Raw genomic sequence first — 26,326 nt, forward strand, 5'->3', positions numbered from 1 at the left:
GAGTAGATATTCCCAAAGGAAATCAAGATTAAGACGCATACTTCGGCCTCCTACAAGCGCCAACCTCCCAAGCCCACAGGTCATTTCGTCTGACAATGTCACATCGATTCACATTTCGCAATGTGCTCTTAACTTCAGAATCTTAATGTGCTGGTTAGAATTAGCCATATTGTTGGAGAAGAGCCTAATCTTGACCACGTCCTACTTTGGAGGCACTTCCTAGTTGGTTGGGGCATCAGCAAGATGCCTTGTCATTCTGGTAAATGTGAACCGGGAAGAAAGAAATATTAACAATAAACTGTGTATGCATTATGCATATATACAAATACATATGTACATAAATAGAACATGTATATTTTATATATATAAAACTGAACTTGTGCCAAGTCCTTTTCTTACAGGACACTGGGAGACCCTGCTTTGAAGAAAACAAGGATTCTGGGGAAAAAATCCATGTCCCATATGACTACAGTAATCATCTCTCTGTGTCTATACATATCAAATCAACATATTGTATACCTTGTGAGTATGCACCGAGTTGCTTCAGTCATGTTCAACTCTTTGTGACCCTATGCACCATAGCCCACCAGGTTCTTCTGTCCCTGAGATTCTCCTGGCAAGAATATTGGAGTGGGTTGCCATGCCCTCCTCCAAGTGATCTTCCTGACCCAGGGATCAAAAGTGTGTCTCTTGCGTCTCCTGCACTGGCAATCTGGAGAAGGCAATGGCAACCCACTCCAGTACTCTTGCCTGGAAAATCCCATGGATGGAGAAGCCTGGTAGGCTGCAGTCCATGGGGTTGCTAAGAGTTGGACACGACTGAGCAACTTCACTTTCACTTTTCACTTCATGCATTGGAGAAGGAAATGGCAAGCCACTCCAGTGTTCTTGCCTGGAGAATCCCAGGGACGGGGGAGCCTGGTGGGCTGCCGTCTATGGGGTCGCACAGAGTTGGACACCACTGAAGTGACTTAGCAGCAGCAGCAGCAGCATTGGCAATCAGGTTCTTTACCACTAGCGCCACCTGGGAAGCCTACTGTATGCCTTAACTATACCTGTGGTGGATTCATTTTGATATTTGGCAAAACTAATACAATTATGTAAAGTTTAAAAATAAAATAAAATTTAAAAAATAAATAAAAAATAAAGTAAAATATAAAAAGCAAGAAATGAGAAACAAGACCTCTTGTATTCAGTAGAGATGGTAATGGGTCAAACTCTGTCCCCACTATTTGAAGTAAAGTGGGATTCAGGCCACTGAGAAGATACAGGGAAGAAAAAGGAATGGCTTGTGGAGAGTGGTGTGAACCTGAGTGGGTCCCTTGGCTGGGGAAGGAAGCAGACGCTGCAGCCCCGTTTCCTCAGCTGCACTCTATACATACTGAAGTCAGGACCATGGGCACACTTCTGAGGGTCCTGGTGGTGGCTGGGTGGTGAAGGCAGGGCAGGGAGCCAGCCTTCCACACTGACCATCTGTGTGTCTCAGGCACTTCCTCCAGAGACAATCCAAGAAGGCCACACCCTCATGCCACCAATCCTGCTTCCTGCTTCCCTCTGGGCCACTCCTTCTGCAGTCCCACTGGAGCAGGAGTAAGAGCTGCCATCATCAGAAGGAACACCCCTCCCCGGAGAGGTCCTTGTCGACATCGCACAGCGATCAAGAGACCAAGAGGCTGCAAAGGAGAGAATCCCAGTCTCTCCCTTGCAGGCGCTACACTCTTCTCTCCAGCCTTGTGAGCAGAGCTTCCCTGGGTGCTTGTGCCTGCTGGGCAGGCCCTGCCTCCCGGCTGCAGGGTGGACACTGGGCTCCAAGACTGGGCCTCAGCTGCTGCTCTCCCAGCAAAGTTGCTTCCAGCCGCTGTCTGCACTGTCACCCTCCGGGGCCTGCTCCTCGGTCCCAGTGTCACTCACAACTACCCACTGTCCCCAGAAGGCTGTGGGGCCCAAGTAAAGATGCAAATTAGAGTGGTTTTTTTTAATGTTATGAGAATGATAATGAGAACTTGAGGACAAGAGTCTCATTTAATCTGCAAATTGAGAAAAATGCCTGAAAGTTATTATAAAATAAGAACGATAAAAACACAAGCACCGGACTTCCCTGGGAGTCTAGGGTTGGGAATTTCCCTGCCAACACGGAGACACAGGTTCCATCCCTGGTTTGGGAAGATCCCACATGCCCCAGGGCAGCTAAGTCTGTGTGCCACGATGACTGAGCCTGTGCGTGCTCTGCCACAAGAGAAGCCACCTCACAGAGAAGCCCTCACGCTGCAAGGAGTAGCCCCCACTGGCCCCAACTAGAGATAGCCCGCACACAGCAACGAAAACTCAGCACAGCCAAAATAAGTTGGGGGGGGGGAAGCATGTACTTAAGGGGTGGGATTTAGGTGTGGTATCATGGAGAAGTGTGGGTGTTCTGAGCCTCTCTTACCTGACAGATGTTACTAAGCTGAGGTGGAGAAGACTTGGAGAGAACACTCACAATGTACCACTAGGACCATCTGGACAAAGACCCCACACAGAGAAGATCCCTGCGAAGCAGAGAGGTGCCACAACACAGAATGGCTGCGTGGGAAATGCTTGATGACAGTCAGCCATTCACCCAGAAGCCAGTATGCACCAGACCTGGCTGGCAAACAGGGGCAGTCCTTCAGCCAAGTTCAGTCCCTCAGTCGTGTCCTGCTTTGCGACCCCAAGGACCGCAGCACACCAGGCTTCCCTGTCCATCACCAAGTCCTGAGGCTAGACCAAACCCATGTCCATCGAGTCGGTGATGCCATCCAACCATCTCATCCTCTGTCGTCCCCTTCTCCTCCTGCCTTCAATCTTTCCCATCATCAGGGTCTTTTCTAATGAGTCAGTTTTTCACATCAGGTGGCCAAAGTATTGAAGCTTCAGCATCAGTCCTTCCCTTCCAGAGACCAGAGGAAAGGTGGCATGGACACCCAGCTGAGTCACTGGGGAGGATGCTGGGCACTGGCTAGCTCTACCTCCATCCCAAGCTTCTCCAGGGGACCATCTATACTGCAAATCCTGGGAAACAACTCTGTCTTCCATCCTCCTCTGCAAGCAGGGCTTCAGATGGGATAAGATTCTGCCAATCGGATGCACTGCTGCAAGCCCTCAGTCTAGAGCCCATGTGGACAGGGCATGAGGCTTTTGCTTGGCTGGCCTCCATCATGACAGAGGCAGTGGGCTCTGCAGTGGACAGGTGGGCTCACAGCCTTCCCCACTCATATCTCACAATAATTCTTTGAGCTGGAGGTGCTTCTGGGAGATCTGGCTAGATACTGCTCATCCAGTTCTTCACAGGGTTCGCAGGCCATTTAAAGCCTGATTAACAAGCCCTTCCTGTTTCAGCCAGGTTCTGATTTCTGTCATCCGAATCAACACAGACATTGCGGACCTAGCATGTCTCACAACCAAAGTAGGTTTTTTTTTTTGTTTTTTTTTTAACTCCCTCTTCTATGTGAGTTATTTTCAATGATATTTTTCAATGATATATTTCAATGATATATTCAATGATAGTCATGGAATAATCTGTAATTATTATTCTTACTGCTCATTTGTTCCTTTTAAAACACTTAGAATAGATTTTAATTGTAAAGATACTATTAAATTTAGTCAAACACTTTATATATGGACTAAAATTTGCACTTGCTAAAGTTTAAACATGATAACACCAAGTGGCCATATGGAAGAATATTTAACTCAGGTCTTGTTTCTTGACTTTACAATCACTGTGCTGTCCTCATTTACCTACCGTTTAAATGCAGGAGTACCTGGCACCATGAGGGCTAAAGACACTAATTGTGCCTGAAGCCAGCTTGATCCATCAGAACTGTTCTTACTGGGAGTCCTCCTAATTAACTTTCATGTGGGATGTAATATTTATTAAAGGATAAGCAATAAAATATGCCAATTTGAAGCATATATGTGTGTGTGTGTGTGTGTGTGTGTGTAATTAAAATTCAACAATCACCACAGTAATTGTTTAGAATGTGGACCAACAAAAATTTGGGGAGGCGGATAAAAGTATTTTATCACTGACATTGTTTAGAATTGCTGGCATGGGGATAATAAAAAGCAGACTGACTTACACTCAATTTTATTATTGGTTTTAAATTCTCAGCAAACACTGCAGCCCTGAACCATGGGCAACAGCCAGGAGGACTGTTCCCACTGCCCACACCGGTGCCATGAGCTCAAGGCGGGCAGGGGCTGAGCCTGAAGGAACCTCACCCCGAGCCTGAGGGCTCCAGGAGGGCATGAGGGCAACTGGTGAACAGTAAGCCTGAGATACAGGGCCTTCAGCACACATTCCCTGGGACTCAGTCCCCCGGAGAGACCCTCATGACTCCCTGAATTCTCCAAAGTCACCGAAGCAGAAAGATCCCCTCACAGATTGCCCTTGGTGAAGAGGAACTGAGAGCCTCAAGCTCTGCTGAAACCCTGATGCTGGTTCTCAGTAGTGAAGTGAGTCACCCACCACTCGTGTGGGGGAAATATGTGTCTCAGCACGATTGGAAATCCCTTTGTGTCATGAGTCTTGGAGAGCTTACACAGGTGTAGAATCCGCAGGTGCTGACTCTTACCATTGCCAGAAGTCCACTTCCACCGAAACCCTGAGATTCTTCCATCTGCTAGGCAGGTGAGCTGCATGGTGGTGTGTTTGGGGGCTCAGAGAGAAAAGGCCAGACCGGGGCCCTATCATTAACAAAAGAGCCTTCTCGCTGCTCTTCCCCTCCAGGCAGTACCCACCCAGAGAGACATCAAAAGTGCTCTGAAGGCAGAGACCCCGTTTCTGTCTGCTGACCCTCACGGTCCCCAGCAGTACAGGTCTGATGAAAGCCTAATTTCCTGGTTGCAAGGAGAGTCAAGCTTGTCTTTCCTCCTCTAGATGAGGGATCTTTAACATAAAGCTACAGTCTTGGAGGAAAAAAAGAAAACACAAGTTGATTTTAACACTGTCTCCGGAGAACCTGTGGGAATCGAGGGGAGACTGTGTCCCCAGGCAAAGAGGAGAGCATCTACTCACCACCCCAGGAGGGCACGGGGCACTGGCAGAAAAGATGCAGATGGGCATGACCTGGTACTCAAGGACCCTCAAGGCTGGGACCTTTCTCGTCTAGGCAGCAGCAGGCCAGATGTCTGCCTGCAGGTCTTAAGGATGCAGCCCCAGCAGTAGGGTCTGTGTGCCAGCATTCCTGTCTGGCACTGCCCAGGAGAATGCCACTACACTTCCTCCCTTAGGACCAGTGGGCATCGTCCAGCCAAAGCAGGAGAGGCAGGGCCATCCAGCTCTGTGTCTCGTACCCAGGTGTTTGGGAGTTGGGTTGACCTGACTCATGCATTTCAAACACAGCGTTGCACCCAAGGTCACATTGCTGTATTACTGTTAAGTAGTGTTAGCCAGCCTTGTATCTCAGGACTACAGGCCTTAATTACTCCAGGGAACAGCCTGATGGCCAAACAAAGACTTGTTACAAAGGCCCCTTTGTTGAAAGGGCCTTTACGTGGATTGCTCCAGGCACCCCTCACACCAGCCACCAGCTCAGCGCTGGGAAGTAGTACAGGTCAAGTCACCCTTTAACCCACAGGGTTTTTAGAAGACCTATACTCAGGTCTGGCTGGCTTAGGTTTCCTGACTGCGTGATCCGAGATAAGTCACAGATCCTTATCAAGCCTCAGTTTCCGTATCTATAAAGTAAAGCTCATCAGTGTGAATCTCACCTACATTTTCTGAACGCTGAGTATGCCAGGGCCAGTGGTAGTCCCTAGCACCCCTGGGTCCTAACCCAGCCCCGCTGAGCAGTGTTTGTACCCTCCACTGGCAGACAGAATCAAATGGTACTGTTACCTCTGCCCCAACCTCTCCACCCCTCTACATATAATACGTAAAAGAATGTGCTTGTAGAGAATACTTTTCCTTTTCTCCTATCCAGAACCACCGCTTTCCCTGTCTGCAGGGGTGGGGCAGAAACCCATCTTCTCCAGGACAGACGGGGAAGGAGAGCTATTCCCTGCCCTGACTCCCTACAAACAGAGAGGCAGGCAGAGATCCACCCAGTGAGGCCAAATCTTGGCCAGCCCTAAACCTGGAATCTTGAAGGAGGGTGTGAGACAAAAGTCCAAGGAGCATGAAGATTCCTCCCCATGTTGGTGGAGCTGGGAGGAGGCCCTGAGGCTTGTCCAGAGGGAGAGGAGGCTTCAAGGCTTACGAACACTGTTCCCGGCGGGGTGGACCTGGCCTGTACTTCTGCTGCTCCAGCCCCACATTCCTGCTGCTTTCCAGAGCTTGGTGCTGCACCCTTCCACCAATCCTGTAAATGACTAGATGGATAACCTTCCAGCAGGTTCCTTTCCTCTTTAACCTAACCAGCTATTAGCGCTGTTGTTTGTCACCAGGAGGCCTGCCTGATACTGTGAAAGATATAGCCAAGGAGGAAAGTAACCAAAATAAAGGAAAAAAATTTTTCCAAGCCACCTACGTAAGTATTCACTTTTGCTGTTGTTTAGCTGCTAAGTTGTGTCCAACTCTTCTGCGACCCCATGGACTGTAAACCAAGCTCCTGTGTCTGTGGGATTCGCCAGGCAAGAATCTGGAGTGGGTTGCTATTTTCTTCTCCAGGGGATCTTCCCTACCCAGGGAGTGAACCTGCATCTCCTGCATTGGCAGGTGGATCCTTTCCCTTTGAACCACCTGGGAAGCCCTAAGTACAAGTATACTTATCACAGCATTATTTAATGCTGGGGAGATGGGCAACAGAGCTCGTACCTGACTATAGTGCAATGGTTATATAAACTCTGACCCATTCACCTGGAAATGTAAGTGTTATAGTTTTCAGAATAGTGGGTATGAAGATGAGGCAGTGACCAGGGAAGAGCTCATGAGATGATAGAATGACAAGTGAAAACTGGATAAGAAATTATATGCGCAAGATATTAGAACTTCTTCCCCAAGAACATAAGCTCTTGCAGTGGCTAGGATTTTTATCTGTCCTATTCAGGGTCCCATCTCCAGGTGTTGGTAATAGTAGATGCCAAACTAATACTCATGGAAGGAAGGAATGGCTGAACAAACTATTTCCACAGGGAGGGGTGGGGAAAAACATCTTTATGTGATATTAGTGACTATTGTAGCTTAGTCAGATTTTTTTAAGCTGTTGTTTTTTTCCCTCTAATTCCAGCATTTCTTCCATGTGGTTTTATTCTTTTATTAGGAAGAAAAGAATTTTTTCTGAGTCCAAACTATCAGCAGGTGATCCAACTTCCCCTAATATTTATGTCCCCTCTGGAGAGGCTTAAGTCGCCACCGACCAGGTGATAAGGGCAAAGGAGCATTTGCTCCCCTTGCCAAATGAAAGTGCTGGGCTGAAGCAACCTATCTGTCCATCAGGAGCTGGCTCTGAGCCAGCGAGTACACACCGCCTTCCTGCGGCAGCACTGAGCGCTCCGGACCTCGCTGCCCAAGCCCAGCCTTGGAGTGTGAGACTGGCCAGCAGGTGCCCAGGGCCGGTCCAAGGCCACCGCCCTCCTCCACTCCCCTCTGGCTGCAGTCTCTCTGCTTCCTCGCCAGGCTTTGTCACTACATACCACAGCAACTGAATAAGGGCAGATTCCACAGCCAGAGGGAGTTCAAAGGGGTCACCGCCCCATCTGATTGGCATTCAGCTGAGGCCACCTCCAGCTTAGCGAGCAGGATCCTATCCTACTTTGGACTGACTAAGCAGGGAGGCAGAGGAGTCAGCACTCTGGGTAGGTCAGGAGACAGGCTTCAGGCAGCCCTGAGCTCTCACAGCAAGGAGGAGAGAGGATGCTGATCAGTCAGGTGAGCAGTGAGGAAAGATCCCTTGGCAAGGCTGGCTGTGGACACCTACCGAGACCAGAGTTTTAGCACCACCACTGGCGCGCGTGCATTGTGACAGTAATATTCCCTCTTTCCCTTTCTCTGTGTCTCTGTCACCCACAATTTCTTCATAATCAAATAAAACCAGGCAAAGGAAAATGCTGGATCATCACAGAAAGCTAACCAAAATGATCACATGGATCACAGCCCTGTGTAGCTCAATGAAGCTATGAGCCACGCCGTGCAGGGCCACCCAAGACGGATGGGTCATGGTGGAGCGCTCTGACAAAAACTGGTCCACTGGACAAGGGAATGGCAAACCACTTCAGTATTCTTGCCTTGAGAACCTCATGAACAGTATGAAAAGGCAAAAAGATATAAAACTGGAAGATGAGCTCCTGAGGTCAGTAGGGGTCCACTGTGCTAAAACCCCACAGCCTCAAGAATGAAAGACGAAGAAGACCCGAATGAAAGCACAGCGCCCTGCACAGGCTCCCACTCCTCTCCTCCATGCCTTCTTCAGAAATCCTTTTCGGCAGCTTTCACTTTCCCTTCTTATATCAAGACATTACATCCTGGTTTGATCCAAGCCGCACAAGCCCCAGGGTCCATGGCATATCCTGAAGGCATTTTTCCCTCATGCACTGCTGTGCCTCACCGGTTGTCCACAGGGCAGTGCCAGCTGGGTGGCAGTCCTCCTCGGAGCTCTGGGTCCCCTTCTGCAGGGTTTCTCTCTGAAGCACCAGAAGCAGATGGACGGTGCCCTCTCCTCAGAGTTCTGGGTCCCAGTTCTCTGTGATCCTGCCTCCGAGCCACTGAGGCACCAAGCAAGCCAGGTGGTGCCCCTCCCAGAGCCGTGTGCGCCAGCTCTAGAGGACCCCGTCTCCAAACTCCTAGTGCTCACAAACCCAGCCTCTCGCCTCTATTTCCCTAGCCCTCAGGGTGATAGTTGCCTCCTGCAGTTAACTCTGAGATGCCTCAGGGTTCTTTTTTTGCCCTTTCAGTCTGCTAATACCAGTTTAGCACCTTCCCTGGTAGCTCAGATGGTAAAAAGTCTGCCTATAGTGTGGGAGACCCAGGTTCAATCCCTGGGTCAGGAAGATCCCCTGGAGAAGGAAATGGCAACCCACTCCAGTATTCTTGCCTAGAAAATCCCAGGGACAGAGGAACCTTGCAGGCTACAGTCCATGGGGTCACAAACAGTTGAACACAACTGAGCGACTTCACTAGCAAATACGTTTAATTAATTCCTTTTATTAAATTCTCTGTTAAAACAACTATGGTGATCAACTCCTTACCTAAATAATGTTTATATAATCAAAAGACTTTCTGGAGAGTATTAACAATTTGGTTTCCTTGGTTAGTTTTACTGTATTTAATTTAAAGTTCATTGAATTTTCCAATGCTTTAATTTTATAATCATTAAAAAAAAAAAAAAACAACCTATGGTGGTTTCTATTTTCCTGGTTGGACTCCAACACAGGAGGAAAACATGGAGGGAAGTACATGTCAGGTTGAACCTGCTGCTGCTGCTAAGTCGCTTCAGTCGTGTCTGACTCTGTGTGACCCCATAGACGGCAGCCCACCAGGCTCCCCCGTCCCTGGGATTCTCCAGGCAAGAACACTGGAGTGGGTTGCCATTTCCTTCTCCAATGCATGAAAGTGAAAAGTGAAAGTGAAGTCACTCAGTCGTGTCTGACTCTGTGCGACCCCATGGACTGCCGCCTACCAGGCTCCTCCGTCCATGGGATTTTCCAGGCAAGGGTATTGGAGTGGGGTGCCATTGCCTTCTCCAGGTTGAACCTGCTAGTGAAGAGTTTTACTGGTAGTTTGATAGAGGATCTGTCTCCTCCTTACCTGGGAGATGCTGGGGAGGAGAACTTTCCATCTCATGTTCAAATGGCAATCTTCAGGGGACAGTGTTCAAGAACTAACTGGACGTTACCACCCACTAACTTTGCAAGTTATGTACCATTTCTAATACTGTATTCTGAGGGGTTTAGGTACAGATAGTGGTGGGAGCTTCCCAGGCAGCTCAGTGAGTAAAGAATCCGCCTGCAATACAGGAGACATAGGTTCAATCCTCAGCTCAGGAAGATCCCCTGGAGGAAGGCACAGCCACCCATTCCAGTATTCTTGCCTGGAGAATCCCATGGACAGAGGAGGCTGGTGGCCTACAGTCCATAGGGTCACAGAGTTGGACATGACTGAAGCGACTGAGCATGCACACATATATCAGTGGAGGAACATACATCTTTTAAAAAGCCAGGGATTCCAGATCTCTGGCTTGGCAGACCCTCAATGTAAGACGGTCTTGGCAAAGGAAAGAAGACCCAACTGGAGAAGAGAATGCTGTGAAATGACTATACAGAAGGAGTTAAGCAACCTAACTGTTCATAAAAACCAAAAGGGAGGCCACCACACTCTAAGTTCCAAGGGGGAGGACTATTAAAATCACAGGTGGTTGCAATAACCACACATTCATTCAGGGCTGAATTTCCAATCCCTATCTCCTTACTTTGGGAGCAATTAGTCTCAGGTGAAAAATTGCACTTGCAGCTAATTGCACCTGCAATTACCTACTTCCGGGTGCAATTAGCCACTTGAACCTAATTCTGAGTGTGCAAGTGTTTAATTTCGTATGTGAGTGGGTGATTCCAGACACTGTCAGTTGTGCCCTCAGTCTTTGCACCTGCAACTAATTGTGACTAATAAAAGAAGTCTGCACGCAAGTCAGGTTGGAGGCGCATATGGTAGACCTTGTTTGCGGGACCAAGAATTAGATCAGTTGCACTGATAAGACACAAGTGTACTAAAGAGAGCAAAGGGAAAAATCATTAGACTTTGGCATTCTTTAGACCTAGGGTCACATTAACAATGTCCCCTTTCTATAGCATGTTCCTCCTGGACCACCGAATATGAAGTCAGCCAGTGAGAAGCCTGGCTTGGCTCAAAAAGCTGCTGACAATGAAGAATATCCATAACGCATAGGTCAAAACTGCATTCCAGTCAATTCTCCGTTATTTGGTCAATGCTGGTGAGGTTGTTCAAAACACTTAGGTAACAGACTGAATTAACTGAAATACTACAATGTGCTAAGTCATATAGTGAACCCAGAGATTAATAGGCATAGCTCCTGCCATTAATTTCAAGTCAGTTCCACAGATATTTATTGAGTGCCTACTGACCCGGGTTTGATCCCTGGGTCAGAAAGACCCTCTGGAGAAGGGAATGACAATCCACTCCAATATTCCTGCCTGGAGAATCCCATGGAGAGGGGAGCCTGGTGGGCCACAGTCCATGGGGTCGAAAAGAGTCGGACACGATTGAATGACTAACACCACTACTATTTGTTTAGCACATCAAAGTGTTCATGAGCTTATTGGGGAAACACATTTATTCTTTCTACAAGTACTGATTTATCGAGCCCTCTTGAAATCTACATTCAAGTGGGGAAAACAGATGTTAAATAATTGTTTACACAATCAGTGTCTTCATTACAGAGGCTGTGAGAGTGTACAGTTGGGGCCTGCCCTGGGCTGAGAGTTCAGATTAAGCTTCTCCAAAGAACTGATGCTTGAGCTGAGATTTGAAAGATGACTAGCAGTTGCCTAGACAAGGGGCAAGGGAGACTGGACTCCAGGTGAAGGGAGTAAAACTGCAAAGGCTCAGAGGCAGGAAGGAACATAGCAACATTAAGTAGAAAGAAGGCCCGAGTGGCTAGAGAATAGTAAGAATGCAGGGCTGTGAAGTTTATGTGGTAAGTGAGAGGAGGTTCTGTTTAAAGTACCAAAAACTGTGCCCCATGAAATAACTGACAATGGTTCTTTCCAGAAAAGAAGGCAATGAGTGACTTCTCAACATTAGCCAGGAATCTTGTGGTGTGTGTTTTATTTTGTCCCTCTTCCTCTAATCTCATCAACACCAACGTGGACCTTGGAACAGCCAGAGGAAAATGAGGTAGAAGAATAATAACGTTACACATCAACCCCTCCCTCCCAACTGCACATCTCTGAGCTTACACTTGGATAAGTGACTTGGATTTGGAGATGAGCCTAAAGTATCATACCAGGCTTCCTTGGTGGCTCAGACGGTAAAGCGTCTGCCTGCAATGTATGAGACCCAGGTTCCATCCCTAGGTTGGGAAGATCCTTTAGAGAAGGAAATGGCAACCCACTCCAGTACCCTTGCCTGGAAAATCCCATGGACAGAGGAGCCTTGTATGCTACAGTCCATGGGGTCACAAAGAGTTGGACACGACTGAGTGACTTCACTTTCTTTCTTTCTTTCTTTCTAAAGTATTATGATACATTAGACTGGACTGGACTTTTAATACTTGTAAATAAACCTCATCTTCAAAATTGCTGTGGGCTTAGTTGCTCAGTCGTGTCCAACTCTTTGTGACCCCATGGACTGTAGCCCAGAGAGGTCCCCTGTCCACGAGGATTCTCCAGCAAAAATACTAGAGTGGGTTGCTGTGCCCTCCTCCAGGGGATCTTCCCAACCCAGGGAACGAACCCAGGTCTCCCACATTACAGGAGGATTCTTTACCATCTGAGCCACCAAGAAGTCCAAGAATACTGGAGTGGATAGCCTGTCCCTTCTCCAGGGGATCTTCCTGATCCAGGAATCAACCCAGGGTCTCCTGCACTGCAGGCAGATTCTTTACCAGCTGAGCTACCAGGCAGATATGAGGCAAACTGCATGGCAGGTGGATTCTGAACTCCTTCAAAACTGAGGCTATTCTCATTGTTGGAGGTGATCCAGGAAGCTATGGGGTGTCTCTAAAGGATGGGTTAATAAGGACTCATTGGAGAAGATTTGAAGGTTGAATGGAAGAGACATCTGGTCTCTTCGTGATTGCATTCCATTGAGGGCTGAGAAGGCAGGGAAGGTTCCATAATGATAAGAAGGCCTAGTAGGCTTTGTAGAGAGGAGGGTTCAGGCAGGGCAGGAGCAGAGTAGTGAGAATACAGGGGATGGATTCTGTTCTCTATAGAGTGGGAAGTCTCAAGAAATGGGGCCTGGCTGGAGTAGATGGTGAGATGAGAGCAGCAGAGTTGGACTAACATGGGGTAATAGGAGTACTACTGTAGCATCAAATCTGGCTTCTCTGCCATACTCTTAACAAGCAGCAAAATGACTTAGTCTAAACCAGGGGGTTCATACAGGCAACCTCCCTTCAACGGTTAAGATATGACTTTTCCCCCCTTTCTTCTTTGTGTATTGTCTGGTGGGATGGTAAGAAGTCACACTGTGAGGATATTCCCTCCATATCCCCACCCCTCGATCAGCATTCCAGGCCAAGAGGGAACACGTGCCATGCAGGTCTTCAAGAAACAGGGAGGGGAGGAGGGTTCGCTCTCTTCCCCCCCTCTCTTTCTCCCCTCTCTCTGTGGCTGAGATTGGCTTGATGTTCCCCAGATCATCTACTCCTCACTCTGCACACAGGAAGACTGTTTTCTAGCCTCCCTTCTGGTCAAACTAGAGTCCTGGACCTGGGTTCTAGACAGGCAGCCAGGGCAGCCCTGGTCCCTAAAAGATTCATTTCAGTCTTTCACTCACTCTCCTCTCCCAACTCATGAGATGAAAAATAAAGGACTTTAAGATGGTGGAGACACGAGATGGCAAGAATCTGCCTCCCTGTTCAGAGGGGAGCCATCAGAGCCTCAGCAGACCATGACACAGGCAGGTTATGCTTGGTTAAGACACTGAGACGTGGGGCTGTTCATTATTGCAGCAGAGTGTACCCTGGTGGACCCTGACATGGCAGCCCACACCCAACCCCAGGGTCTGCTACAATCTTGTTTGCCTCCCTTCTGGACACTTTCCACGACCCCTTGGGCCTCATTCATTTCTGTGCAGCAAAGTATTAACAGTTTTAGAGATGGGGGAAGACGATCCACAAGGAAAACCCTCAGGGACTTCCCTGGTGATACAGTGGTTAAGAACCCACCTTTCAATGCAGGAGGCATGGGTTCAACTCCCATTTGGGGAATTCAGATCCCACTATGGGGATCTGAGCTATGGGGCTATGGGGCAGCTCAGCTCGAGCACCACAACTGGAGAGCCCACTCGCCACAACAAAGACCCAGAGTGGCCAAAAGGGAAAAGATCCAGGCCTTTCTCTTCCTGGAGCACGCTACTGCACTGCCACACCACAGCCCTGGCGGGCCCCTCCTCTTGAAATGCTCCCCTCTGGAGGGTCACTCAGGTGGTTTCTTCTCAGCAGAAATGACCCTTTCTCAGAGAGGCTGGGGGCACCTGCCCAACTCAACATCACAGTACTCTCCCTTACCACCTCAGAGCACTTATAAGCTAAGCTAAGCTAAGTCACTTCAGTCGTGTCCGACTCTGTGCGACCCCATAGACGGCAGCCCACCAGGCTCCCCCGTCCCTGGGATTCTCCAGGCAAGAACACTGGAGTGGGTTGCCATTTCCTTCTCCAGTGCATGAAAGCGAAAGGTGAAAGTGAAGTCACTCAGTCATGTCCAACTTAGCGACCCCATGGACTGCAGCCTACCAGGCTCCTCCATCCATGGGATTTTCCAGGCAAGAGTATTGGAGTGGGGTGCCATTGCCTTCTCCCAAGGAACTTATAAATCCATGAAATTATCTTATTTATCTATTGTCTTTCTCCTTCTAGGATGTCATCTCCATGAGAACAAGATCTCAGTTTTGTATGTTGTTGTTTCTTTGCGTGTGTGCTCAGTCACTTGAGTCGTGTCTGACTCTGCGACCCCGTGGACCATAGCCCACCAGGTTCCTCTATCCATGAGATTCTCCAGCAAGAATACCTGAGTGGCTTGCCATGCCCTCCTCCAGGGGAATCTTCCAACCCAGGGATCAAACCCACGTTGGCAGGCAGGCTCTTTACCACTGGCACCACCAGGGAAGCCCATGGAATGAATGAATGAGAGGATATAAAGATTCTCACTCCAGGTTATCTAGTCTCACTTCCTTTACAATGAAGAAATCGAGCGCTTTTTCCTACAAAGAGGAAACAGAGAAGCAGCTAATGCAACTTTACAATGCAAGCTGTTTCTGGAGCACTGAACTCGAATGTGATTTATTCAAGTGAAAACTCTGGGGGAATTCTTTTGGAGGGATCCATAAAACAAATGTCATTTTCACCTGGAGAATTCACCCAACCTTCTAACCAATTTCAAATATAGTTATTTAATGCAGATTTGACAAATTTGAAACCTCTTACACAAAGCCATTTATCATCTACTGTGTGCCTGCCCTGTATCACCGTTTAAGTTATAGCTCTTTAATAGGGTAAAACATTTCATAAAATCATCAAAATACCTTAAACCAAAACTGCCTATAAGAATTGATGAGTTTCAGGCATTGATTCAAGCCCTGAAAACATCAACCTTGCCATTGGCACCATGGGCACTTCTAATAAAAGCAGCTAAGGAGGTATAATGAATATCAAATGAACCATTTTGTATGTCTGTGTGGTTTCTCCAATTGGAAATAAATCAATGAGCCTTACAAAATGCATATTTTAGTGGTATATTCATAAACAATAATCTTGTTTTTCTATCATGACTCGAGTGTCATTCTTTTTTTTATAACCCAACTGAAGATTTAATAATTTATTTTATATATACATAACCCAAAGCATAAAGGGGGAGGACAATCTAGCACGTGTTTGATATTTAAAACATCCTGTGTGTGGAAGCTATGTGGATCATAAAGTTAAAATCAAAGCACTCACGATCTTGTAGCAAACACGGGTGAGGGCTGTGTACTAAGTCGTCGCTTCTGTCGTATCTGACCCTTTGCTGCCCCATGGACTGTAGCCCACCAGGCTCCTCTGTCCATGGGATTTTCTAGGCAAGAATACCGAGTGGCTTGCCATGCCCTCCTCCAGGGGATCTTCCCGACCCAGGGATCAAACCCAGGTCACATGCATTGCAGGTGGATTCTTTACCACTGAGGAGCCTAGTCGCAAACACAGGACATGTGAATAGTAACTAGTAAACAAGAGAGAAACTTACATGAATACCAGGAGACAGCCTAGACTGCCGCGAGCTAAGTGAAGCAGAACAGGCAGCCTGAATCAAATCCTGCTCTGCGGGTGCTGTTAGCCGAGCCCATGCCAGCCCTCCTGGCCGGCTCAGCCAGGGACAGCAGACTCGTGGGGCTGAGGTGAGTTCCCCCAGCAACCCTGTGGAGCGTTCCCCTGTAGACCTCCCCATGACCCTGCCAAACAGGTCAGCTGGGCTGTCCCACCTGGTTGCTCAGCTGGGTAAGTGGCTTTCCCTCCCTCTGGCATGGGCTCAAACCCTATGATCCAAAGCTGCCCTCTCTCTCTCAGCAACTTCCCTTCCAGAGGCCAAATATAGCCATCCCCTTGCCGGGTCACAAAACTTCCAGTCAGACGGCCGGGACCAGTGACAGCCAAACGAAGAGCATCTCCCCAGCCCGGCCCACAGACGAAAATAACAGCCACTTGGTGAGCATGGGCTGGACATTTTTTTTTTCCTGTCATTAGGACTTTGGAAGTATTTTTGTGTTGGTTCTGGATTGTTGTGTTTGTCTTTGTCGTTTGGAAGTAGACGTAGTCATTGAAGAGGTTGCTATACCCACATCCCATATTAGACTCATGCCTGTAAATCCAGCTGTGGTGGCTCATAACCAGAAAGCTATTCATTTCTTAAACCTCCCCGTCACCTATACAAAAGGAGTGTCTAGGGCACAATAAAGGCCAGAAATGGTATGGACCTAACAGAAGCAGAAGATATTAAGAAGAGGTGGCAAGAATACACAAAAGAACTATACAAAAAAGTTCTTCACAACCCAGATAGTCATGATGGTGTGATCACTCACACTCACCTAGAGCCAGACATCCTGGAACATGAAGTCAACTGGGCCTTAGGAAACATTACTATGAACAAAGCTAGTGGAGGTGATGGAATTCCAGTTGAGCTATTTCAAATCCTGAAAGATGACACTGTGAAAGTGCTGCACTCAATACGCCAGCAAATGTGGAAAACTCAGCAGTGGCCACAGGACTGGAAAAGGTCAGTTTTCATTCCAATCCCTAAGAAAGGCAATGCCAAAGGATGCTCAAACTATTGCACAATTGCACTCATCTCACACGCTAGTAAAGTAATGCTCAAAATTCTCCAAGCCAGGCTTCAGCAATATGTGAACCGTGAACTTTCTGATGTTCAAGCTGGTTTTAGAAAAGGCAGAGGAACCAGAGATCAAATTGCCAACATCCGCTGGATCATCAAAAAAGCAAGAGAGTTCCAGAAAAACATCTATTTCTGTTTTATTGACTATGCTAAAGCTTTTGACTGTGTGGATCACCACAAACTGTGGAAAATTCTGAAAGAGACGGGAATACCAGACCACCTGACCTGCCTCCTGAGAAATGTGTATACAGGTCAGGTAGCAACAGTTAGAACTGGACATGGAACAACAGACTGGCTCCAACTAGGGAAAGGAATACATCAAGGCTGACGTGGACTGTGACCATCCAGGCTTCTTTGTCCATGGGATTCTCCAGGCAAGAATACTGGAGTGGGTAGCCTTCTCCAGGAGATCTTCCCAACCCAGGGATCAAACCCAGACCTCCCGCATTGCAGGCAGATTCTTTAGCATCTGAGCCACCAAGGAAACCCAAGAATACTGGAGAGGGTGGCCTATCCCTTCTCCAGGGGATCTTCCTGCATTGCAGGTAGATTCTTTATGAGCTAAGCTACCAGGGAAGCCCAAAAGTGATACACACAGTGATATAAATAACCCTTGAAAGCAATTATTCTGTTTTGATATTATCCTGTATCCCTGAACAGGAAGTAGGAGTTTTGAGTCAGCCACCTGGTACCAATGAAAGTGAAAGTGTTAGTCGCTCAATTGTGTCCAACTCTGTGATCCCATGGACTGTAGCCCACCAGGCTCACCTGTTCCTGGGTTGCCACTTCCTTCTCCAGGGGATCTTCCCTACCCAGAGATCGAACCCATGTCTCCTGCATTAGCAGGTGGCTTCTTTACCACTGAGCCACCTGCGAAGCCCACAAAGACCCAGCACAGCCAAATAAGAAAATAATTTTTAAAATAAATTAAAAAAATAAAAGGAAAGTCTAGCAAGTGCATCTCCTCCCCACCCTGTCCAGCAGGGCCTCCTGCAGAGCCAGGATCAGGCTGGGACCAAGCACTAGGATGCCTAGAAAGGCATCCTCAGTCCAGCTGGAGTGACAGCTGTGACTGTAAGAGGTGCCTCTGTGGGGCTGGACCGGGTCATTTCCATGTTCATACCCATGATGCACCTGGGCAGCAGTCAGGCCTTGGGCCCCAGAGCTGTCAGCTCAGTGCCCTCTGCAAATACTAAAATGAGTTAAATTATTCATTTATTTCTTTAAAAGTACACAGGGTTCAACCACCACAAAGCCCACTTTTGATCTGCTTCCTGACACGCAGGGCTCAAGTCAGCCAGGTCTTGTGCAGGCCAACAGACACATCTTGTTAAGTCTTACCCAGCAGATGACGCTCAATGGGACGGTGCTAGAGAAATCCAGGCTGGGGAAGGTGACTGTCTACTCCAGGCCCTATTTCCAAATGCAGTGCATGATAAGAAGTGGTGCAGAACTATAACCCTCAGTTGTAGGAACATCTTTGTACTTTGTTCTTCAAAGGAAGAATGTTTTCTGGCATGTTGCTACCTGAGGAAAAAAAAAATACTCCCCTAATTTCTACATATGCATGCCTCTCACACTGATGCGTCTCATTTCTCATTGCAGTGCATGTTGTCACAGGACCATTAAATAATTTATGCCTTTAATACATTTATCAGCTCTCCTGTGTGTGTGTGTGTGTGTGTGTGTGTGTGTGTGTACGGATCCTGTGTGCCAGTGTCAAAGATGTCTTCTCTATTACAGGAAAGCAAGCAACCTCTTGGGTCATTCTCCACCATGAAATAAACTTTGCATCTTATGCATCAAATGAGTAAAAAGTGGTAACAGGTCCCTGTTCTTTACACAAAATGAAGTTCTCGTTTACACCAGAAAAGGAGTCGAACTAAGCATTTTACCCTACATATCTTCTGAAATTGCTCCCCTTCCTTCTTCTTTTCTAAGGAAGGTCTCTGTTACTCCATGTCAGCTGTAAAGGGAAAATGGCTCCTCAGTTTCAACTTGTTCTCTTTACGCTGCATTTTCTTTGCTCCCGCCTCGGAATGTTTACCATGCCTGTCATCAAGAACAGCTTCGGAGCACCCAGTAGTGCCAAGGGTGGGACCAGGTGTGTGTGTTTGGCAGTCCTCGCCTCCACGGCTGCCCACAGGCTCCAACTTGGATTCAGCCGTGGTGATCATTCACACCCTTGTGGCAGCAGCATGTCGGGGTGCTACCAGCAAAGACGACAAGCAGCAATAGTGAGCACCAGGGCAGCAGCTGCTGTGGGCAAAGGCAGGTGACTGCACCTGGCCCGTGTCAACTTCCTGCTCCAGCCACCGCCCTCCACCCACCGTTCTCATTCGGAAGGCTTTTGTGTCTCACTGGTACCATGAAAGAATTGCCAGAATGATACAATCTTAGAGGAAGGGATCTCAAAAACATGTAGTTGGACCTGCTTGCTTTAAAGATAAGGAAGTGGAAGCCCTGAGGGTGTAAGTTTCTTGGCCATGCTCATGCAGGTGGTTATTGGCAGAGTAATGACTGGAATCAAGTCATTGAAGCCATTTTCTAATGATCTTTCTGCTGTACCCGTGACTTTTCAACAATTGTTAGCACAATCCACAGTATGGAATAAATTTTACATCATCACCCACAGTATTACAGATATGCACAACACAAAATCTCACAAAACAGTAGTTATCTTTACTATATGTGATATACTCTAGTATTTTCTCTTATAGTATATTCATTTTAAAAGAGCCTGGAGATTGCTTGGCAGCATGTGTACTAAAACTGGAACAATACAGAGAAGATTAACATGGCCCCTACACAAGGATAACATGCAAATTTTCCCCATTTTTTTTTCACATTTACCAAATGTTCTTTTTCTTTCCAGGGATAATATTTATAGGTACACAGTCAAATAATTTGCATTTTTCCTAATTAGATACATCTACTGAATATCTAGGAAGGTGGAGTTGAAATAGGTATAGAGAGGGGTCCCCTCCAGCTCGAACCTGTCATATGCCCGATCAGGAATAAGCTTATTGTCTGATCTGTCCTTAATTCTGAAAAGGCAGAATGATCTAGCAGAAAGAACACTGGGTCTAGTCCTGGCTCCACCATCTTGCAAGTGTGTGACTTGGGGTGAATTTTCTCTGGGTTCTGCTATCTCAACTGCAAGATCAAGCTGTTGTTAATTGACAGGAGTTCTGAGAAGGGAACACAATAATGCAAATGAATGCAATAAAAAGCTCTATCCACAAGACTTGTCCTGGAACAGCGATGGTTTTAAATTCTCACATTTCAGAGAAATATGGTGTCTCAAGATGTTTCTGGATTCTCATCAAAACACCTGCATAATGTATTATGAATAAATTTGGTATAATAAAGGAAAACTAAGCCCTGGAACTGACTCATTTTTAAATGCTTTTGCAGGTGTTTAGAGAGGAGGAGTTGACCCTAAATCTTGAAGATGTTCAGCCTCAGAAAAGGAGAAGTCATTGAGGTCAAAGATGAGTCTCTGCTCTTGAAAGGAAAAGGTGATCAGTCACAAATTGAAAATCATAATCAAGGAAGGTTACTGTCAGTGAGTACGAAGAGGAAGAATTGAGTACTATAAAACAATCAGATGCAACAGCCATGCTGAAGACTGGTGGAACATGTGGGGTGGAATGAATGAGAGGAAAGAGTTCCAGATGCATTCAGTGCTGCCCAGCTGCTTTTGAAGAAGCCATCTTTCTAGGAGGTGGTTTGGTTGGGTTCATCATATTCCAGCTTTGGACACACCAAATCCAATAAATTTTTTTTAAAAAACTGCTATAGAAATTATTTTTGTTAAATATTCAAAATGTCTGCAATAACATAACCTTGCCCAAAGTGACAGTTAAAAGGATCCTTGACAGCTAAGAACGTTCGTCAAAGCCAATTCAGAAGCTGGTGATGATGCTCTGCTTGGAGATATGACTAAGGAAAAAAAAAAAAAAAGGCATCACCGGTCCTACTAAGGTACTGAGAGCTGCCTCATGGCTGTTTCTGCTGTGTGAAACAGAGCAGAAGTTGTAGCAAAGATACTGAAGAGGGGGCGGATCCTGCATGGCCAGAGTGGGTGGAGGTGGTGTGGAGGTGGTGTGGAGGTGGCGTGTTCTCAGAGCTGCATTTCTCACCAGTAACTTCAGAGAAATCACTTGAAAAAAAAAAAAAAGACCAAAGAAAAGGTTACAGGTTTCAGTTAGGGGTATCGGCTGACAAAGTGCATGATGGTTTACGGCTGTCATGGTGCACGCCCACAGATAACATATTTTGTGTTTTTGAATGAAAAGACATTTGTACACTCTCTTAAAAAAAATGTCAGCTATGCTTACCACATTTATTCCACAACCCACCCAATAGAGCATTTGATATCAGCACACCCGTGGTGCAGAGGGGTGAGCCCTGAGTGTGGGCAGTGTGCCCTCTTTCCCCACAGACACCTCCAGCCTGTCTCATTTGCTCCACCAACACCTACTCCTATTGCACCCTCTGAAACTTCTGTTCCATGGTGAGAAATCCTCCCCTGACTAGTGGGGGAAGCACTCCTTTCTCTTCCTGTTTCCTTTGGAGTCTGGTTCTCTCAGCCATCAACTCACCATCCCACTCCACTGCTCCCAGACTCCCAGGGATGGGGAAGGAGATCTGTGTCCTCTTGACCCCTTGGAGACAACATTGCTCTTCCACCTTCATATAAATCCCTCCTTCCCTCCTCACGCCACCTGTTCGCCCACTGTGAGTGAGTGAAAAGTCGCTCAGTTGTGTCCAACTCTTTGCAACCCCATGCACTATATAGTCCATGAAATTCTCCAGGCCAAGAATACTTTAGTGGGTAGCCTTTCCCTTCTCCAGGGGATCTTCCTGACCCAGGGATCGAACCCAGTTCTCCCGCATTTGCAGGCGGATTCTTTACCAGCTGAGCCACAAGGGAAGCCCAAGAATACTGGAGTGGGTAGCCTATCCCTTCTCCAGCAGATCTTCCCAGCCCAGGAACTGAACCAGGGTCTCCTGCATTGCAGGCGGATTCTTTACCAACTGAGCTATCAGGGAAGCCCACGACTGCCCCCAAACCTCCCACTGGCATCTTGGTGGCTTACCACCTTCTTTTCTATCCTAGAGCCTCCCATCAACATGGCACTTCCGTATCTATATGGACCATCACTACCCTCCCCCCTTCATTCACTCCTTCCTCTGGTTACAAATCTGACTTTGGAATAACATAGCATCATCCCTGGTGGCTCAGAGGTTAAAGCATCTGCCTGCAATGCGGGAGACCTGGGTTCGATCCCTGGGTCAGGAAGATCCCCTGGAGAAGGAAATGGCAACCCACTCCAGTAGAGAATGGGGAGTGCCTGGAGAATCCCGTGGATGGAGGAGCCTGGTGGGCTACAGTCCTCAGGGTCGCAAAGAGTCAGACACAACTGAGTGACATCATTTAGCATCATCCCACTAGTGGTGTCCTCCACCTTCCATCCCCCGTTCTGTCCATTTCCCCTCATTCTCTCAGCTCTCTTGTGGTTTGGCTTTGTTCCCCATCCAACCTAGACTCTAGGGACGAGAGCTTCAAGCACTCTATTGACAATCTAGACCAACGGTCACGAATAAATAAATTCATAATGTACATCCAAAAGTGATATAGGAGAAATAATCAGGCACATATCTCTGACATTCACTCATTCATTCATTCATAAATTGCATACAGTTTACTATCAGATCAACATTTTCTTCTTTTTAAAATTTACCATAAATCATAAAGAATCTGCCTACAATGCAGGAGACCCTAGTTCAATCCCTGGGTTGGGAAGATCCCCTGGAGAAGGGAAAGGCTATGCACTACAGTATTTTTGTCTGGAGAATTTCATGAACAGAGGAGCCTGGTGGCGACAGTTCATGCAGTCGCCAAGAGTCAGACACAACTGAGCGACTAACACACACACACAAATATAAGGGCATTAATGGCCTCGTAAGAGTTTCAGTATTCTCTACCCATTCCCGGTGGATCATTTCACACAGGCCCTGGAGGGAAGCACATGCCAGTCTCAGAACCACAGCCCCAATCCCCATCTCTCTCCCCACTGTCACATCCATCCTGAGAAACCAACCCGGAACCCATCAGCCACGGTGTTCCGTTCTCTTCCAAGGGGCTGCATGATGCTGGTGGCCAGCTGGGTCCCCAGGCAGCTTCTGTAGACTTATCTTTCTCTTCAAGGCCCTGTCACTGAAAGCCTCAAGGGCTAAAGCCAAGCCTGTTGGCAAGAAAACTTCCTGCCTCTTTGTACTACCAGCACCAAGGACAGTCCTGGCACTTGCCCTCGATCCTCAGCGTCTGATGCATTGCATGGTGCACACACGTGGCTTCTCCATCACTCTGGGCCACACGGTGGCAAAGGCATGAAGAACATACAGAGAAAACCCAAGAGGTCAGGGGTTCCATTTGGGCACAGGCCTGGTTCAGAAGCTGTACGAGGGCCACTTGCCCCCACAGCACCTGTCTGCCCAGCATGACCCAACAATAGACCAGGCCTTCAGAAGCCAGACACACCACAGCTGACCGGGCTCTTGTTAGGCCACATGTGACTGAATCAGTTTAATTAAAGCCCACTGCACACCCACACTGTTCCAGAGGGTTGCTATGGAGACAGGAAATAGGGCCCCTCCAGACAAACTTCTCTTTACTCGCAGGCTTGGAGAAGCCTGGGCTCAGGACACCTCCATCTCCTTCTGACTCCAGCTCATAGAAGGATTCCTTGGCTATCACAGGGTGGAGGTGGGTGAGAGAGGGACAAATCTTGGAGAAAGCAACACTGAAGAGGCCCGGGACACTGATGCCAGAGCAGCGCTTAGGAAAGGTGATGATGAGAGCCAGAGTGTGCTGGTGGGTGGGCTTTCCTCTCTGGCCAGAAGGAATCTTTTGCATTTTCCCCACCACCGCTCCCCCCTCCCCTGCCCCCTGCTCATTACCTGGAGATGCAGGCCCAGGTGAGCAATGTCTGCAGGACACGCAACAGCTACCGTACTTTCTCAGGAGGGTAAAGAGGATTCAGAAAAAAATCCCTCACCTCCTGTCAATTCTTTCATCTTCTCTTCCTCCCCTCCCCAGCCCAGTGTTTCACATCCAGTGATCCATGACTGACCCCTGCCTCAGAGTCACTTTCAGGCCTATTTAAAATGCAGATTCCTGGGCCTCCGTCAGACTAAATCAGAAACTCTGAAACCAGAGTCATGAAGTCTGCCCAACTACTCCTTGTTAATCCACACCCACCTCTCCACCTTACCACCATTCCCATGTGCCCCCCACTCCTCAGGGCATCATAATGATGCCAATGGGGACTGAAAGGGAAGGTCCTGGGCAGGAATGAGATCCCCTGGGCTCTCACCTTCCTGCGCTGACCATGAGTGTCTCCTTTACTAAGCTTCATTTTCACCTGTGACATCTCACATGGCTCCTCAGGGCCCTGCTTAAATTAAGTTGGCCTACTTGTCACAAATGAATTCTGGGCAAGCTGGGGTCTTAATACCTTGACCTCAAATAAAGTCACCAGGAGGAAACCTAGTAAATCAGGGAGCTGAGATCTGACATAATGTTGATCTCTTCTGGGCCAAAACTACCGTCTACTATCAGGTCTCTGGTAATGGGCTTGCAAAGATGGAAATGTTAATCAGTGCTAAGCAAGAGTCACAAATGATAAAGACCAGTGCCATCTACTCACCTCCAGGGGATGGGTGTGAACTTGAGATAACTATGACCATGAAGCTCTTGAAACCCAAAGACAGTTCTCTGAACCGTTCCTCCGCTCACGGAATTTCCCTGGCGCCAGTCCCTGTGCAGCTCTGACAAGCGAGCTATTTTTGTAAGTGAACAAGTACAGTGATTGTTATCTGTGCTCTGAATCAAGGATAAAAAGGAACGGTGAGAGGGAGAGAGAAGAGTGTGAGAGAGAAAAAATGGAGGCGAGATGCAGAAATACAGAAACATAGGAAGGATACTGGAAACCAGAAGAAAAGGAGCCAAGTGCCCTTCCCGGGAGGAAGCAGCCCGGAAGGAAGGGTGAGACTCCAAACGGCCAGGTGACACCTTGGCAACCATACGACAGCGCCTCCCTCTGGTCTCACAGGATCCTGGAGCGGCTAATAATGACGTACTCAAAGGGCTTCGCAAAAGGTCAAGTGCTACGCGTTCAGGGTCCAGATCCCTGTTTGTGACCCTTTCCAACAGCCCCAGCCTAAGACCCGGACACTACAGACCACGTGGCGAACCAGCAAACACTTTTCCATTAAGCAGATCCCGATCTACTCTTCCGGCACCAGATTACCTAGGGACCTTAATAAGGATGCTACTTTAGCAAGAAACTGAAAACGAGTAGAAAACACTCCCTCAGAATATGTTGAAACCCTCCTGTAACACACCACTCCACCAAGAGCCCATGTTCCACATATGTTTTAATGCATTTATACATTTTTGTTTTGAGATCAGCAAGGCCTGAGCCACAGCTTCCTGCGTTCTGCCTTGTCAGCATGAAAAAATTTGTTGCCCTAGGCCCCTTCAGTTTCCTCTGGGGCTCTCCTTCTCAGAGTTTGACTAAGATGAGAAGTTTACCCCACAAGGTAATAGACTGTTCTCGGTTCTGATTCAACCCTTGGGCTTCCTGTCATGAAGCAGCTTTGCGGAGGTGTGCTTGCCACCACGACCTGACCACAAGAGGGAGCCAGAGAGCAGCGAGGGCCCAACATTCCAGCCCCGCCCCCCGCTCCGAAGAGCCGAGTCCCAGTCCCTCCTCCTTCCCAGCAACTGGGAAGCTTAACAGTCCTTGTGGATCCACTGAAACAAACATGTCACCTTTATTGTACGGTTCCTTGGTAAACTCCTATTTTCTTCTTTCTCAAGTTTGGGTAGAAAACAAAACAATTAATTTAAAAAGCAGCACAGGAGAGCCCAAACATTATTTATGTCTCTAATTATCTCATTCTAGTGGGTATTTTAGTCCCTGTCTGGTCAAGACATTAATTATCTTCATAACTACAGCAAAAGTTAAATAATAAGCACCCAAGGCTCCAGCACGAGTGTAATGTGCAAGCCTAAATGAACTTATACATTTTATTAATGGATGCTTTATACAACTCCATATATTATAAATCAAACAAGAAACCTATTTCTAGCTTTTAAGGGTGCAGAGGAAAAGCTTTAACATTATCGAGGATAATTTTTATTAAGTTTAAGACTCCTTTTTTTTGCAATAATGAGACTGTTATGAGGATAATTTAATCTAGTTTGTCATGAGGCACCCTGGCTTGTTAAATAAGTTAATAAATGACTGTGCAT

At 47.5% G+C, this 26,326-nt stretch overlaps 1 long non-coding RNA gene and 1 pseudogene across 1 annotated transcript in view; one reads left to right on the forward strand and one right to left on the reverse strand.

Moving 5' to 3' along the window:
* Positions 1-25,918, reverse strand: part of LOC107131561 (uncharacterized) — a 119,772-nt gene extending 93,854 nt beyond the window's left edge. Inside the window, exons 1-2 of the long non-coding RNA XR_001494451.3 lie at positions 24,994-25,918; positions 24,717-24,885 (exon numbers count right to left, since the gene is read on the reverse strand). This is a non-coding gene — a long non-coding RNA (uncharacterized lncRNA). The remainder of the gene's footprint in view (positions 1-24,716; positions 24,886-24,993) is intronic.
* On the forward strand, positions 19,746-19,840 carry LOC112443069 (uncharacterized; annotated as a pseudogene).
* Positions 25,919-26,326: the final 408 nt, after the last annotated feature.

This window comes from Bos taurus, chromosome 20 (genome assembly GCF_002263795.3).
Source record: "Bos taurus isolate L1 Dominette 01449 registration number 42190680 breed Hereford chromosome 20, ARS-UCD2.0, whole genome shotgun sequence".
NCBI lineage: Eukaryota > Metazoa > Chordata > Mammalia > Artiodactyla > Bovidae > Bos > Bos taurus.